Source organism: Macrotis lagotis, chromosome 2 (genome assembly GCF_037893015.1).
Source record: "Macrotis lagotis isolate mMagLag1 chromosome 2, bilby.v1.9.chrom.fasta, whole genome shotgun sequence".
In the NCBI taxonomy this organism is placed as follows: Eukaryota; Metazoa; Chordata; class Mammalia; order Peramelemorphia; family Peramelidae; genus Macrotis; species Macrotis lagotis.
Window position 1 is genome coordinate 236321633 of NC_133659.1, and position 15661 is coordinate 236337293.

General features: G+C 36.4%; 1 pseudogene; it reads right to left on the reverse strand.

Moving 5' to 3' along the window:
• Positions 1 to 3361: 3361 nt before the first annotated feature.
• LOC141511485 (large ribosomal subunit protein uL10 pseudogene) lies at positions 3362 to 4312 on the reverse strand (annotated as a pseudogene).
• Between the last annotated feature and the right edge of the window lie 11349 nt (positions 4313 to 15661).

Here is a 15661-nt window from a genome sequence, read left to right on the forward strand (position 1 = left end):
CCAAGAAGGATCAAAACACTCAATCTGAAGATGAGGAAGCACAAGCTCCTGCATTTAAAGACTCCAAGAAAAACAGAAATTGGTCTCAGGATATGACAGCGCTCAAAAAAAGACTATGAAAATCAAGTGAGGGAGATAGAATAAAATTGGGAAAAGAAATGAGAGAGATGCAGGAAAAACATGAAAAAGAAGTCAGTAGCTTAGCCAAGGAGATCCAAAAAAATGCTGAAGAAAATAACATGTTAGAAACTAGCATAGGTCAAATGGATAAAGCAGTTCAAAAAGTTATTGAGGAGAAGAATGCTTTAAAAAGCAGAATTGACCAGATGGGAAAAAAAGCTAAGAAAGCTCTCTGAAGAAAACAAATCCTTCAGACAAAGAATAGAACTCAGGGAGATTGATGAATTTACAAGAAATCAGGATTCAATACTTCAAAACCCAAAGAATGAAAAATTAGAAGAAAATGTGAAACATCTCATTGAAAAAAACAACTGATGGAAAACAGATTTAGGAAAGATAATTTAAAAATTATTGGAATAACTGAAAGTCATGATCAGGAAAAGAACCTTGACATAATTTTCAAAGAATTACTACAGGAAAATTACCCAGATATCCTAGAAGTGGAGGACAAAATAGAAATTGAGAGAATCCACTGATCTCCCCAAGAAAGAGATCCAAAAAACCAACCCCCAGGAATATTATAGCCAAGTTCCAGAGCTCCCAAGTCAAAGAGAAAATATTACAAGCAGCCTGAAGGACACAATTCAAATATCATGGAGCTGCAGTCAGGATCACACAGGACTTAGCAGCAACTACATTAAAAGCTCGCAGGGTTTGGAATATAATATTCCAGAAGGCAAAAGAGCTCAGAATGCAACCGAGAATCAACTACCCAGCAAAACTGAATGTCCTCTTCCAGGGAAAAAGATGGACTTTCAATTACCCAGGGGAATTTCAAATGTTCCTGTTGGAATGGCCAGAGCTGAACAGAAGGTTTGATCTTCAAATGCAGGGCTCAGGTGAAGCATAGAGAGTGGAGAAGGGGAAAATGTGAGGGACTTAATGATGTTGAACTTTATGTATTCCTGTATAGAAAAAAATGATACTGATAATACTCATATGAATCTTATTTAATAGAACAGGTAGAAGGACCTTTTATAGATGAAGCACAGGAGAAAACTGAATTTGAAGATATAATGGGGTGTAAAAATGGAGTCAATAGATAAAAGGGAAATGTAATGGGAGAAAGAAAAAGGAGAGGAGGAATAGGCCAAGATATTTCATATGATAAGATTTTTCTTTATTACAATGAAATGAAAGGGGGGGAGGCAAGGGGGAATGAGGGAATCTTCACTCTCATCAGAGGTTGCTAGGAAAGGAAACAGTATATATATATACATACATACACTCAATGGTGTATACACATTTGGAGTAAGAAGAAGAGAAGGTGGACAGGGGGAATGGGGGGATGTGAGTGATGGAGGAGAGGATGGACAATGGGGGGAGAGTGGTCAGATATAACACATTTTCTTTTTTACTTCTTGCAAAGGCCTGGGATTAGATGGCCTGTCCGGGAGAATAGAGTCCCATGGATGCTGGACCTAAGGAGTGGTGTGTGGACTTAGGGCCTCTTGGCCCCAGGGCTGGGGATCTGTCTGCTGTGCCACTCAGCTACCCTACAACAAAGACAGAGTGAAAGGGGAGAGAAAATATAGTACATGGTAGTGGAGACATTTGAATGGAGGGAGTTGTGATCAGCAATGGAAATGGTGGAAAAATATGGAAGTAACTTTTGTGATAGACTTATCATAAAGAATGTGATCCACCCATGACAGAGCTGGTGGTGCTGGAATACAGACTGAAGGACATTTATTATTATTATTATTGGGGGGGGTTACCTGGGGGCTTGGTGGCCTTCCTGGGGCCACATAGCTGGGTAATCGTTGGATGTCTGAGGCCGGATTTGGACTTGGGTGCTCCTGGCTCAAGGGCCAGTGCTCTATCCACCACCCGGTGGCCCCTACTATTATTATTATTACTATTTTATTTTATTTTGGGTCTTTTATTTCGGTTTTTCAGGGCAATGGGGTTGGGGTGGCTTGCATGGGGTCACACAACTGAGTGATTGTTGGGTGTATGGGGCCAGATTTGGGCTCAGGTGCTCCTGGTTCCAGGGCTGGTGCTCCATCCACTGTGGCACCAGGCCATGCCTTACAATTATTCCTATTATTTTTTTAATTTTAATTTTAATTTTTTCTCTCCCCTTTATCGCCCATGCAGGTCTATATTTTTTGTGGGGAGGGGGTATTATGTTAACTCTTAAACAAGAATATTTTAGCAATGTATAAAAAACATTATTTGTACAAAATAAGAAGAAAGAAAGAAAGAAAGAAAGAAAGAAAGAAAGAAAGAAAGAAAGAAAGAAAGAGAAAGAAAGAAAGAAATAGATGCAATTCTTGGGAGTCTACCTGCCAAGGTGCATTCAGAAACTTTTTGAAAATAATTACAAACCACTTCTCACACAAATAAAATCAGGTTTAAATAACTGGGTAAATATCAACTGCTCATGGATAGGCCAAGCAAATATATTAAAAATGAGAATTCTATCAAAATTAAACTACTTGTTTAGTGTCCTACCAATCAAAATTCCAATAAATTACTTTAATGAGTTAGAAAAAGTTGTAAATAAAATTATGGAGAAATAAAGAGTCAATAATCTCCAGGGATTTAATGAAAAAAGCGCAAAAGAAGGTGGCTTAGCCCTACCACATCTAAAATTATATTATAAAGTGTCAGTCATCAAAACTGTGTGGTATTGGCTAAGAAACAGAGTGGCAGATCAGTGGAAAAGCAGGGACTGATTATAGTAATCTGCCGTTTGATAAACCCCAAAAGTCCAGGTATTGAGATTAAAAACTCTCTCCTGGATAAAAAACTCTAGGAAAAAAATAGAAGTTAGTATGGGAGAAACTTGGATTAGACCAACACCTCACACCTTATACCAAGATCAGATCCAAATGAATACAGGATCTAGACGTAAAAAACAATATTATAAGCAAACTAGGAGATCAAGGAATAGTTTACCTGACAGATTTATGGAAAGGGAAGCACTTTATGACCAAGGAAGAGATGGAGAACATCATTAAAAATAAACTAGACAATTCGATTACATTAAATTTAAAAGCTTTTGCACAGACAAAACTACTATAACCAAGATCAAAAGAAATGTAGTAAGTTGGGAAACAATTTTTACAACTAGTATTTCTGACAAAGGACACATTTCTTTTTTTTTTCAGAGATAATGAGCATTTTTATTTCTTTGTTCCACAAAAAAACTGGCAAAATAATTGTATCCCATGGGCTAATCAAACAGACCAAATCCCATACCTTCATCAGACTCTTCCGACTCTTCCTTGCCTTCTACTTTGGCTGGAGTGGCAGTAGCTGGTGCAGCAGTGGCTGGAGCTGCAGCCGCAGGGGCAGCCACTGCAAAGGCTGAAGGGTCAGGCAGAAAGTCCTTCACCTTTTCAGCAAGTGGGAAACTGTACTCAGTCTCCACAGCTACAGCAAGACCCACTTGTACCCATTGATGACAGAGTGGGGCACTGATGCAACAGTTGGGTAGCCAATCTGCAGACAGACGCTGGCAACGTTATAGACACCCTCTAAGAAGCGAATGTGCAAGGTCTCGTCTGTGATGTCCAGCACTTCAGGGTTATAGATGCTGCCATTGTCAAATACTTGCTGAATGATCAGCCCAAAGGAAAATGGGGAGATATTCAGCATGTTCAACAAGGTGGCCTTGCTGGCACCCACTTTGTCTCCAGTCTTAATCAGCTGCACATCACTCAAAATTTCAATGGTGCCCCTGGAAATCTTGGTGGTGATACCCAGAGCTTGGAAGAAGGAAGTCTTCTCAGGACCCAGACCAGTGTTCTGGGCTGGCACTGTGACATCACATGGGGCAATGGTGCCAGCACGGGCAGCAGCTGGTACCTTATTGGCCAGAAGCATATCCCTAATCTCAGTCAGATCTTCCTTGGTGAACACAAAGCCCATTCCCACAGATATGAGGCAGCAGTTTCTCCAGGGCAGGGTATTTCTCCAGATGCCCACGAATGGCTTTCCACATCATAGTGTTTTTTCCCATCAGCACTATGGCCTTCCCACGGAGGGACATCCGGATCTGCTGCATCTGCTTGGAGCCCACGTTGTCTGCTCCCATGATGAAGCATTTTGGATAATCATCCAAAAGTTGGATGGTCTTGAGGAAATAATTGGATTTCCAGGTAGCCCTGTCTTCCCTGGGCATCTTGAAGGTGCTTCAGGGATTGCCACTTGAGGTTTTAAAGACGACGTCACTGGCACAAGGACGCCTGGAGAGAGACCACATTTCTAAAATATACAGAGAACTGAGCTAAACTTTTTTAAAGTTTTTGCAAGGCTAATGGGGTTAAGTGGCTTGCCCAAGGCCACACAGCTAGGTAATTATTAAGTGTCTGAGACTGGATTTGGACTCAGGTACTCCTCACTCCAGGGCCGTTGCTCTATCCATTTCACCACCTAGCCACCCCTGAGTCAAATTAAAAAAAAAAAATTCCCCAATTGACAAATGGTCAAAGGATATGCAAAGGTAATTTACAGATGAAGAAATCAAAGCAATCCATGGTCATATGAAAAATTGCTCTAAATCACTAATTGTTAGAGAAATGTAAATTAAAACGTCTCTAAGGTACCACCTCACATCTCTCAGACTGGCCAATATGACTCGAAAGGACAGTGATCAATGTTGGAAGGGATGTGGGAAATCTGGGATGCAAATACATTGTTGGATGAGCTGTGAATGCATCCCACCTTTCTGGAGAGCGATTTGGAATTATGCCCAAAGGACAAAAAAATGTGCATACCCTTTGATCCAGCAATACCACTGTTGGGTCTATACCCTGGAGAGATCATGAAAAAGGGTAATAACATCACCTGTACAAAAATATTCATAGCAGCCCTATTTGTGGTGGCAAAGAATTGGAAATTTAATGAATTTCCATCAATTCGGGAATGACTGAACAAATTGTGGTATATGTCTGTGATAGAACGTTATTGTTCTATTAGAATCCAAGAGGTATGGGAATTCAGGGAAGCCTGGAGTGATTTGTATGAACTTATGCTGAGCAAGATGAGAAGAACCAGAAAACATTGTATGCCCTAACAGAAACATTGGAGAGATGATCAACCTTAATGGACTTGTTCATTCCATCAAGGACAATTTTAAAGGACTTGTGACTGAGAATACCATGTATATCCAGTGAAAGAAGTTGGAGTTCAAACAAAGACCATATTCTATTACCTTCAATTTTTTTAAAAATTGTCTTGTGTACCAGATAATTTTGCTATCTCTAATATTTTATTTTCTCCTCAAGAATATGATTTCTCTCTCAACACATTCAATTTTGATCAATGTATAGCATGGAAACAATGTAAAGATTATCAGACTGTTTTCTGTGGAGGGTGGGGAGAAGAAAAGGGAGGATGGGAGGAAATTGTAAAATTCAAAATCTTACAAAAAAAAGATAGAAATTATAATTGTATGTAATCAGAAAACAGTAAAATATTAATAAAAAAGAAAAATGTGTCAAGGTCAAACAATGATTTTGAAAGAGCTAAAAATGACTTTCAAAAATCAAATAAGAATGATAAAGGACAAATTAGGTAAAGAAATGAAAGCAAAAGAATAAAATTATGAAAATTATTAACATCTAGTTAAAGGAGGCATAAAATATTTAAGAAACTAAATAAAAACACACTTGGTCCAATGAGAAAAGTGATAAGAAAACTTTCTGAAGAAAATAATTCTTTAAAAATTAGAATTGGGCAAGTGATAGTTAATGACTCGATCAGGGATAAAAAACAATAAAGCAAAATCAAAAAAGATGAAAAAGGTAGGATTCAACATAGAAAGAAGGTCTGTGAATGAGATGATTATGTTGGATGATGTAAAAAATTTAGATAAGTAATCAAAAGGGACAGATTAAAGGGAGAGGATAACAGAGGCATACAAGGAAGAACTGTTACAATGGAAGAGAAAATTTTGGTTGGGAGCAGAGTGAGCAATGCTTGAACCTTACGTTTAATTCAGTTCAAAAAGGGAAATTTATACACATACATATATTTATATATGCATACATACATACACACACACATGCACATATATATGTGCATGTGTGTGTGTGTGCATGTTTGTATACATACTGAATTGGTAATTGAAATATATATCACCCAACAGGAAAATGGGTGGGGAAAGGAATAAGAGAAGAGCGTGATGATAAAGGGTGGGAAAGGATTAAAAAAAGTGAGAGAAAGATGAATACAATAAAATAGGATGGAGGAAAATGCAATTAGTAATCATAACTGTGAATGTGAATGGGTTGAATTCACCCATAAAATGGAAGCAGATAACAGAATGGATTTAGATGAGAATCCAATAATAAATAGTTTTGTTTGCTTTTTAACAAGAAACAAGAAACTGTGAAACAGAGTAAAGGTAGGGTACTAGGGCAAAAATTATTGTGCTTTTGCTAAAGTAAAAAGCAGGGGTCACAATCATGATCTCAGACAAAGCAAAAGCAAACTTAGACCTAACTAAAAGGAATAAGCATGGAGCTATATCTTTTTATTAAAGATATTATTTGAGTTTTACAGTTTTCCCCCAATCTTGCTTCCCTCCCCCCACCCCCACCCCACAGATAGCACTCCATCAGTCTTTACTTTGTTTCCATGTTGTACCTCGATCCAAATTGGGTGTGATGAGAGAGATATCATATCCTTAAAGAGAACAGAATTCTCAGAGGTAACCAGATCAAACCATAAGACATCTGGGGGTTTTTTTTCCGAATTAAAGGGAATAGTCCTTGTACTTTGTTCATACTCCACAGCTCCTTATCTGGATACAGATGGTACTCTCCTTTGCAGACAGCCAAAAATTGTTCCCAATTGTTGCACTGATGGAATGAGCAAGTCCTTCAAGGTTGAACATCACTCCCATGTTTCTGTTAGAGTGTACAGTGTTTTTCTGTTTCTGCTCATCTCACTCAGCATCAGTTCATGCAAATCCCTCCAGGTTTCCCTGAAATCCCATCCCTCCTGGTTTCTAATAGAACAATAGTGTTCCATGACATACATATACCACAGTTTGCTAAACCATTCCCAAATTGAAGGACATTTACTGGATTTCCAATTCTTTGCCACCACAAACAGGGCTGCTATAAATATTTTTGTACAAGTAATGTTTTTACCCTTTTTCCTCATCTCTTCAGGGTATAGACCCAGTAGTGGTATTGCTGGGTCAAAGGGTATGCACATTTTTGTTGCCCTTTGGGCATAGTTCCAAATAGCTCTCCAGAAGGGTTGGATGAGTTCACAGCTCCACCAACAGTGTAATAGTGTCCCAGATTTCCCACATCCCTTCCAACAATGATCATTATCCTTCCTGGTCATACTGGCCAATCTGAGAGGTGTGAGGTGGTACCTCAGAGAAGTTTTAATTTGCATTTCTCTAATAATTAATGATTTAGAGCATTTTTTTATATGGCTATGGATTGCTTTGACCTCCTCATCTGTAAATTGCCTTTGCATATCCTTTAACCATTTGTCAATTGGGGAATGGCTTTTTGTTTTAAAAATATGACTCAGTTCTCTGTATATTTTAGAAATGAGTCCTTTGTCAGAATCATTAGTTGTAAAGATTGTTTCCCAATTTACTACTTTTCTTTTGATCTTGATTACATTGGTTTTATCTGTGCAAAACCTTTTTAATTTAATGTAATCAAAATCATCTAATTGGGTTTTAGTGATGTTCTCCAACTCTTCCTTAGTCATAAACTGTTCCCCTTTCCATAGATCTGACAGGTAGACTAGTCCTTGATCTTCTAATTTGCTTATAGCATTGTTTTTTATGTCTATGTCCTGTAACCATTTGGATCTTATCTTGGTAAAGGGTGTGAGGTGTTGGTCCAATCTAAGTTTCTTCCATACTAACTTCCACTTATCCCAGCAGTTTTTATCAAAGAGGGAGTTTTTATCCTGGTGGCCTGACTCTTTGGGTTTATCATGGAGCTATATCTTGCTAAAAAGAACCATAGATAATAAAGTAATATCACTACTACACATAAATATACCAAATGGCATAGTCTCCAAATTTAGGAGGAAATAAACAGTAAAACTCTACTTGTGGAGGACTTCAATCTTCCTCCTCTCTAAGCTAGATATATCTAACTTTAAAATTAATAAGAAAAAAGTGAAGATTAACTGAATCTTGGAAATTTTATATATGACAGATTCTGAAGAAAATTGAATGAGACTTTAAAAAGCATAAATTTTTCCTCAGCTGTACATGGCACCTTCACAAAAACTGACAATGGGCACAAAACCTCACAACCAAATGCCAACAAGTAGTAATATAAAATGCATACTTTGGGGATATAATGAAACAAAAATTACATATAGTGATACACTGTAGAAGTAGACATTAAAATTAATTGGAAACCAATTTATCTAAACTTAATGAATGGTTGGGTCAATGAACAAATCATGGAAATATGATATCAATTGAAACAACATTCCAAAATTTGGGGGAAGCAGCCAAAGTAATACTTAAGGAAAAATATTTCTCTAAATGCATCCATCAATAAAAGGGAGAAAGAGAAAGTTCAATCAATATATTGTGGATCAGGACCTGAAGGGATCTTGAAAAGTCAGGTTCAGGATCAGGTTCTTTGTTTCATTTTCAGATGGCAGGATTCACACTCAGAAAATATCCCTGCTGGGGCTAGGTGGTGAAGAGGGTAGAACACCCCTCCTGGAGTCAGGAGGACCTGAGTTCAAATCTGACCTCAGAAGCTTAAAACATACTTAGTTATGTCAACTTGGGCAAGTCACTGGCAAAAATAGCAAAAAAAGGAGAATATCTCTACCCTTGGCATGCAATTAGCTAATGGTAATGAGCTATTAAAAAATAGGCCTTGTTCTTTGAATAGATTGTAGAAGTAAGATGCTTAGTGTCTGAAACTATGATCCCATGGTAGCTTCTGATAGTAAGAGGCCTGGTGTCTTCTAGTAGGTTGTATAGGACTGAGTATATCAAGGATACAATATCTGATTTACTCAGATATTTGACAAGTCTTGACTAGGTCCTTTGTGTTTTCCTTTTAGCACACCTTCCTTCTTAGTTAGCTATATATCTATATTCTTTTTTTTTTAGGTTTTTTTTTTCAAGGCAAACGGGGTTAAGTGGCTTGCCCAAGGCCACACAGCTAGGGAATTATTAAGTGTGTGAGGCTGGATTTGAACCCAGGTACTCCTGACTCCAGGGCCGGTGCTTTATCCACTATGCCACCTAGCTGCCCCTATATATCTATATTCTAAGACAAGTCAGAAATGCCTTGATGACAACTGGGAGAAAAACTGAGGAGTATTAATTACTAAGTTGGATGCCTGAGCTATGATTCAAAAATTCCTACTAACTAAAATCTTAAACTAGAGTTTAGGATTAGAGCCTGAAAAATTCTCCAGAATCAATTATCACAATCTCCTTGTTTTACTCATATGAAAATTGAGACCCAGAAAAATCATACACATAAACAATTGTTGAGCCCACTTTTGAGCCCAGGTCTCAAAGCACCAGATTTTACACTGTTTCTAGTGTACCACATTGCCTCTCCAAGCTAATTGCATAAAATTTAATTAACAATTTAATGAGGGAAGAAAGCAATTAAGAAGACTTGATTTCAAATCTTATTCCTGACTCATGCTAGCTGGGTAGCCATGTGTAACATATGAAAGGTTATTTTCACTGGCAAAGATATTCTCCAAAACTATAAATTGAAGATGAGTAACAATGATGGAAGGAATTGATCCACATCAATAAATTCACAGGTTTCAGCCCAAGAAAAGAAATACCTCGTATTTGTGCCCATAATCCTAGATTGTAATCCTAGCCCCTTTGGCTTCTGGGATATCATATACCAAAGTCCTCTGATTTTTTTTAACATAAAAACTGTTAAATTTGGTGTTATCCTGACTGTTTCTCCATGATAATCAAATTGTTTCTTTCTGGATGCTTGCAATATTGTTTTCTTGACCTGGGAGCTCTAGAATTTGGCTATAATATTCCTAGCTTTTATTAAGGATCTCTTTCAGAAGGTGATCTATGGATGTTTTTCATTTATTACTTTATTCTCTGATTCTAGGATATCAAAGCAGTTTTCTTTAATATTTTCTTAAAATATATTCTCCAGACTACATTTTTCATCCTGACTTTCAGTCTGATAATTCTTGTTATTTTTCCTCAATTCATTTTCTAGATCTATTGTTTTTCTATTGACATTTTCCACATTTTCTTCCTTTTTTTACTCTAATTTTTTTAACTTCTCATAGAGAAATTAGTTTCTACTTGCACAATTCTAATTTTTAAGTAATTATTTTCTTTAGGAGGCTTTTGTATCTTTTTTTCCATTTGGCCAACTTCTGATGAATTTGCTTCAGTGAATTTTTTTGTACATCTCTTTCCAATTGGGCCAATTCTGCTTTTTTTAAGGCAATCTTTTCACCAGTGTATTTTTGTGTCGTTCTTTTAGCCATTTGGCCTATCCTATTTTTTAACATTTTTACTCAGTGTTTTGTGTGTGTGTGTGTGTGTGTGTGTGTGTGTGTGTGTGTGTGTGTCTCCTTTGTCTATCTGTTGATGTCTGGGTGTTTTTTAAAATCATTTTCTTGCATCACTTTCGTTTCTTTTTTTTAAAATTTTCCTCTGCCTCTCTTATTAAATTTTTAAAACTACTTTTGAACTCTTCAAGGAATTGTTTTTGAGCCTAATATCAATTCCATTTTTTTTCCTTTGAGGATCTTGATATGGCCCTTTTGACTTTGTTATCTTCTTCAGGGTTTCCATTTTTATTTTTCTTGTCTCCATAGTAACTTTCTGTGGGCAGGTTCTGGTTTTGTTTATTCATTTCCCCAGTCTATTTCTTTACTTCAAATTTTATATTAATTTTAGGCTTTTCTCCTAGGATACTGGGAGCACTGATCAAAGTTTCAGGATTTTTGTGCTTTTGTTTTCAGTGAGTTCTGGGTGTCTGGAAATTTTTAGTTTTTCCAGCATGGTAGATCTAAGGAGAAGTATGTCATTGCTCTCCTGACCTGTGCTCTGGTCTGTGAAGAACCCACAACACTCTTCTCTTCCCTAGAACAATGACCAGGGCCCCTGTGATCACATCTAAAATGCATTCGTGTTTTACTTCCTCAACTTGAGATTGCAACTTGTATTGTTTAATGGGGGTCTGCCACAGAATCCTTCAGCCAGTGGTAGCAAAAGGTTCTGTGTAACCTCCTTTTGACCACTTGCCTGATTCCCTAGCCATCTGTGAGTTGAGAGCTCTGGAAGCTGGGTCATTGATTTAGTCACTCCTGCCAATTCAAGGTCTGCCATTGGCTTCCTGGCATCTTCCCTCTATTGACAAGGTCTGTATTGGACTGTGTTCTACTCTCACCCAATGAAATAGACCTTTCCTGACAAATTTCTAAGTTGTCTGATATTGGAAAATTGTTTCACTTTTGAAAAAATTCTACTGCTATAGAATTTGTTTTGAGGCATCATTTTAAATTTATTTGGAGGGGAATTAAGGACAGCTCAGGTGAATCTCTGCTTTTACTGTGCCATCTTACTCTGCTCTGTCTTTATGACCCTTTTCTATCACCCTGTTTCTCTCTCTTCCTTTAGTACCCTACCTGTTTTCCTATAAACTCCTGTTTTTCTAAGAACTATGAGGCATTATTTGCCCTTCATCCTTTACCAGTCAATTGATTAAGGTGTATAACATTCTCTTCATTTTCATTCTTTTTCTCCTTTCATTCCTACTCTCCTACACTGCAATTTAGTCTCGCAGAAAACATGAATTTAGTTATAAGCAAAATACTGTGAGGGTTAGCACATGAAGTTTCAGTATTGGTCCTCTACCTTCACTTCTAGGTGAATTCTATTTTTGTCTGTATCTTCATGTGTTCTTTTTAGAAAGAAACCTTTAAATGGTCCTCTGTCATTTTGGTTTTGGTATTTTTGTTTTCTTTAAGCATGCAAGTGTCTCTCTCCTAGTTTCTCAGATCTCTGTTGTTTTTTTCTGTAATAATTTATTTCATTACCTTTTTCTTTTTTGGTTGCTAGCTTTGTTTACTTTCCTTCCATTTCTGTTATCTGGTGTATTTGCAAAACAAATAATCTGCTGTGATCACTTTTTTTATAGGAATGTTTCAAGTGTCTCTCTTTTTAATGGCACATTCATTTTTTTTCAATCATGTATAGGTTCATCTTTCCAATGTAGGTCACTTTGATTTACATCTTGAATTCCTTTGCTTTAAAAATCCATTTTTGCATTTTCTCTTGATAGGTTGTCTTGCATTATTCAAACTAGCTATCTTTTACATTTGAAAATTTTTCTTCAGTTCCCATGAAGAAATGATCATTTGTCTTTGGAATTAATTGTTCTAATTAACCACTAGGGTCTTAGAGGTTACAAGCTTCCTTCCCTGTACTCCTGACAAGTAATCTGTGGAAGATTTAAATTAGTACTGGGTTTTCTATGTTTTGAAATTCTAGGCATTTTTCTTGCATTTTTTTCTGCCCATTATGATATTCAGGTTGTTTAACTTATGTTCTTATGAGAGACATAAAGTCCTTTTCTGGTTTCTCTGTAGTCTTCAAGATCGATATTTTGTTTCTATAGATAACCCATTCTCTTTTTTTAAATTTATTTTTTTCTTTTAAATATATTTTTCTCAGTAGCATGTAAAAACAATTTTAGCTTTCATTTTTTACACTTTCGAGTTCCCAATTCTCTAATACATTTGCTATACACCATCATCACTGAGAAGGCACACAATTTGACTAGCAAACTATTCCATATTGCCCTAATTTGTTTTTTATTAATTAATTTATTTTCATCCATATGTACATGCATATTTACAAGTTACAAAATTTCCCTCCATCACTCCTCTCCCTTCAGCAGGGAACAGTCCGGTTAGCATTTTTCATACATATTTTGTTAAACATATTTACAAATTAGTAATTTTTGGCATGAAGAATTAGGATTAAGGGAAAGAATTACATAAGAGATCGTTTTTATAAAGTGTTCATCAGATGTGGAAGGGTTTTTTTCCTGTGTGTTTTGTTTTGTTTTGTTTTTCTTCCTCTAGCTGATGATAATATAGTCCATAACCAATCAAATACAGTTGTCCTAGCTCTCTGGACTGTTGAGAGGAGTTGCTTCCATCAAGGCTGTTCATCCCAAAATGTTGTTGTTGATGTGTACATAGTTCTTTTGATTCTACTCCCTCTGCTCAGCATCAGATCCCATAAATCATTCCATGCTTCTCTAGAGTCTGATCATTTATGGTCTCTTATAGAACAATAAAATTCCATAATATTCATGTACCATAACTTGTTTAGCCATTCCCCAATTTTTGGGCAGACCCTCAACTTCCAATTCTTTGTCACTACAAAAAAAGAGTTTCTGTGAATATTTTGGAACACAGAGGACTTTTCTCAATATTGCCCTAATTTGGTTGTGGTAAAATTCTTTGTGTCTAAGTCATGAACTCATGTTTAAACTTATCTTGGTTTATGGTTTGAGATGTTGGTCTATACCTGATAATTATTAACTGTGTATTTCAATACATTTTATTTTCTACATTTCTCTGTCTCTCTATCTGTCTGACTTTTCTCTCCTTTCATAGCCTTGCTTCAAAAAAATGTATTATTTCAAAGTAAAATGAGCAGAGTCAGGAGAACATAATATACAATATCAGCAATACTGTATAATGAACAACTGTGTAGTCAAGCATTCTTAACAATAAAATGATTCTAAACAATACGAAAGCACTCAAGATGAAATGTGGTTCCCCTCTAAAGTAATAACTGATGTTGAATATAGATTGAAGCTGCCTGTTTTTCTATCTTTCTGCCTTTCTGTCTATCTCTTTCCTTTTCTGTCTTTCTGTCTCTCTCTCTCTTTTCCTTTTTTTCCTCTTTCCCCTTCTCTCTTTATTTCTCCGTTCTTTCCTTTCTTTCTTTCTTCTTTCATTTTTCTTTCTTCTCTCTTTCTTTACCCTTCTTTCTTTTCTATTTCCATTTCTTTCCTTCTTCTTTCCTTCTTTCTTTCTTTCTTTCTTTCTTTCTTTCTTTCTTTCTTTTTTATTTCATTTGTCTTTCTTACTTTCTTTCGTCCTTCCTTCCTTTCTTTCTTTCTTCTTTCCTTCCTTCCTTCCTTTCTTTCTGGAATGATATTTACAGTTCTTCATTTTAAAACTAATTTTATTTTACCTTTAGAAAGATTTTATTTTTTTTGAATTTTGCAATTTCTCCCCTAATCTTGCTTCCCTTCCCCCATCCCCACAGAAGGCAATCTGTTAGTCTTTAGTTTGTTTCCATGGTATGCATTGATCTAAATTGAATGTGATGAGAGAGAAATTATATCCTTTTTTAAAAGGTTTTATTTATTTTGAGTTTTACAAATTTTCCACTAATCTTACTTCCCTGCCCCACAGAAGAAAATTTGCCAGTCTTTACATTGCTTCCATGGCATATACATTGATCCTAATTGAATGTGATGAGGGAGAAATCATATCCTTAAGGAAGAAATATAAAATATAAGAGATAGCAAGATCAGACAATAAGCTATTTTTTTCTAAATTAAAGGTAATAGTCCTTGGTCTTTGTTCAAACTCCACAGTTATTTCTCTGGATACAGATGTTATTCTCCATTGCAGACAGCCCCAAATTATCCCCAAATTAACATAAACTGCTTCCCTGTCCATAGCACTGATGGAATGAGCAAGTCCATCTAGGTTGATCATCGCCCCCATGTTGCTGTTAGGGTGTACAGTGTTTTTCTGGTTCTACTCATGTCACTCAGCATAAGTTCATGCAAATCCCTCCAGGCTACCCTGAATTCCCATCCCTCCTGGTTTCTAATAAAACAATAGTGTTCCATGACATACAAATACCACAGCTTGCTAAACCATTCCCTAATTGAAGGACATTTACTTGATTATCAATTCTTTGCTATCACAAACAGGGCTGCTATGAATATTTTTGTACAAGTGATGTTTTTACCCTTTTTTCATCATCTCTTCAGGTTACCGACCCAGTAGTAGTATTGCTGGATCAAAGGATATGTACATTTTTGCTGCCCTTTTTTGTTGCCCCCACATTTTGTTGGGCGTAGATCCAAATTTCTCTCCAGAAAGTTTGGATGAGTTCACAGCTCCACCAACAATACAATAGTGTCCCAGATTTCCTTTCTGGGTCATATTGGCCAGTCTGAGAGGTGTGAGGTGGTACTTCAGAGAAGCTTTAATGTGCGTTTCTCTAAAAAGTCATGATTTAGAGCAATTTTTCATATGACTATGATCTCCTAATCTGTAAATTGCCTTTGCATATCCTTTGACCGTTTGTCAATTGGGGAATGGCTTCTTTTTAAAAAAAAATATGACTCAATTCTCTGTATATTTTTAGAAATGAGTCCTTTGTCAGAAATATTAGTTGTAAAGATTGTTTCCCAGTTTACTACATTTCTTTTGATCTTGGTTACAGTGATTTTGTCTGTGTAAAAGCTTT